The sequence below is a fragment of the Montipora capricornis genome, chromosome 4 (assembly GCF_036669925.1).
Source record: "Montipora capricornis isolate CH-2021 chromosome 4, ASM3666992v2, whole genome shotgun sequence".
Classification (NCBI taxonomy): Eukaryota; Metazoa; Cnidaria; class Anthozoa; order Scleractinia; family Acroporidae; genus Montipora; species Montipora capricornis.
Genome location: NC_090886.1, coordinates 11,425,659 through 11,428,158, shown reverse-complemented (window position 1 = coordinate 11,428,158; position 2,500 = coordinate 11,425,659). Strand labels below are relative to the sequence as shown.

Here is a 2,500-nt window from a genome sequence, read left to right as displayed (position 1 = left end):
TCTCTCTTTCACTTGTCTTTGCGGTAGTCCTCGTTCTCATATTTCTGCAACACGATTTCCTACCGCTCTTCACTGAGCATGCGCGGGAACTGTCTAAGCATCGTTCTAGGGAAGATGGGGTGGAGTTTCAAATTGTCGACACCATGGAAAAGTTCCCACATGGAAACCGCGGGCGCTTACCAAGGGACATTCAACCGCTTACTTACAACCTGGATTTGCGGGTAAATTTAACAACTCTCCGATATAGCGGAGTTGTGAAGATTAAAATGCTTTGCAAAAGTGCAACTAGATTTGTTATTCTCCATTCGAAAGATTTGGATATATTAGACGTTTCCATGACACAGGCATATGAGATTCCACCAGTTGAAACATTGACTGTTCAAAGAATTCTGTTATTCAAGAGAAACCAGCAGCTTTGTGTGGAGTTTTTTAAACCTCTTCGTAAGGGAGAGATGTATGTTCTCAATTTGAGATTCAAGTCCAAGATTTCTAACAGATTAGAGGGGTTTTACAAGAGCTATTACACCAATAAACACGGAGAAAAAAGGTATGAATACACTGCACAGAGAGTGGTCTCTATTTAATTCTTAGTTTCGATACAGTGTAACATCGATTTAGCGGGTTGTCAAGATACTGAGAAGTGGTAGTTTATTACAGTATCGGGGTTTCGTTGTGTCTAGAATATCTGCATGCATTTGACTACGGTGCCCTCGTTTTACCGAGGGCACCGTTATAAGAGGTTCTTTAGTGGCACTTGCACCGTGCTAAGATGAAGTCTCTAGTTTTCCAAGCGAGTCAAACCAAGAAGTCTCTCCCAAAAAATTAGTCTTCATAAAGAGAGTGGATTCATTTTGATAAAATGCTTAAGTGACCTAGAAAATGGTTTCTTTTTCTTCTTCTTCCTCTTAATAATAATAATCTTCAAGAGAAGATGTTCAGCTTGACTTAGCACTCAGAGATGATAAATAGTGCGTTTTCCTCGTATTCTCTTCCACAGGGCGCTCGCAATGACTTACTTTGAGCCTGCACACGCAAGGAAAGTATTTACATGCTTTGACGAGCCCTCGTTTAAAGCGTCCTTCATCGTTTCAATAACCCGTGACTCTGGATCGTATTACGCTCTGTCGAACATGCCACGTGCCCGTCTTGTTCACAGAAAGGATTGACTCGTTGAAGAGCATTTTGCTCCACGCGTCAACATGAGCTCGTACTTGGTTGCGTTCGCGGTTGTAGACTTCAAATGTAAAGAGAAAAAGACCGATTCAGGAGTAGCGGTAAGGGATAATGTGGTGTTTGCATAGCACATCCGCTTAATGCAGTTTATATCAGCCCTGCGCTCCAAGACCACCAAGTCCGTCACTCCAAAGGATTTTCCACAGGTGAAAGTGAGTTTCCGATGAAAAAGGATTACAATACCGTCGATCCTTGCGGTGGAGCAACGTTATGATATTTGTCTAAAACTATTGTCGGGAAACTTCTTAAGGTGTCCGTAAGGCACAACTGTTGCCATGGTAACGGCAGAGCGGTGCTAACACACCTTCTAAAACTCATTAAAAAGCATTTATTAATTATGTAAAGATTGAGAGTGCTTAGTTGACTATTCCGGCTTTCTGTGTTACCTTGATCATGTCTTGATGTAGTTATAACCCACAAATAGTCATGTTATGGGGGGAGTGGTTGAGAAGATTGAAATGGCGTGCAATTGATTCCTCCCCGCTTGTATCACAACTTATACAATTTATCCAATTCAGCTGATTAATTTGATTTACGTTACAGGGTGTCTATCACCCCAGAAAGACCCTTTCTGCTCAACAATTCTCTTCACTTGTCCAACACTAATTCTATAGATTGCTAAACTCTCTCCTTCAAAGTCACTGTTTTAGAGGCTCCTCAAAGGTTAAAAACTAGTTGTTATTTGATCAACGACCGCGCAATGAAGAGGGATGGGTTTAATACTAGGTTGACGTCATAGATTGCTTTGCAAAAAGCGAGGCAAAGTAATTTGTGACGTTAACCCGGTATCGAGCCTGTTCCCCTTCATTGCGCGGTCATGGATCAAGCTAGGACCTCTTTTCCCGTCTTTCAAAGCGAATAAAAAAGTGAGTTTTCAATAAAGAAGGTTCTAAAAACCATACAATGTATTTGGGGCGATTTCGGAGAATTCATGAAGAGGAAAGGTTTTTGAGGTGTTGGGCAGTTTAGCCATAATCGTAAGCAGAACATAATACATGAAGTTCTTGGGCTTGAAGGGGCAAAATGATGCAACACCCAAAATACCCAAAAATTAGAATGAAGTGTTGCAGTAACCACTTAAATCTGTTCAGTGAACAACATAAAAGAAATACAGCAAAAGGAAAAAGAAGCATGGATGGACACAAATGGACACAAATGAAGTTTGAAACGGATTGCATTTGGGTAATCTTGAAAAAGGACGTATACAAAAATTTGGTTTATCAACGGAGTTGATAATGTAAATTGACCACCGTACAGAGATTCTAAA

At 40.7% G+C, this 2,500-nt stretch overlaps 1 protein-coding gene and 1 pseudogene across 1 annotated transcript in view; one reads left to right on the top strand and one right to left on the bottom strand.

Moving 5' to 3' along the window:
- Positions 1-2,500, bottom strand: part of LOC138045523 (tetratricopeptide repeat protein 28-like) — a 68,798-nt gene that overhangs the window by 24,862 nt on the left and 41,436 nt on the right. The gene's annotated exons all lie outside the window — the stretch shown is intronic.
- The window catches only part of LOC138044733 (endoplasmic reticulum aminopeptidase 1-like), a 27,485-nt pseudogene that overhangs the window by 1,522 nt on the left and 23,463 nt on the right, over positions 1-2,500 (top strand).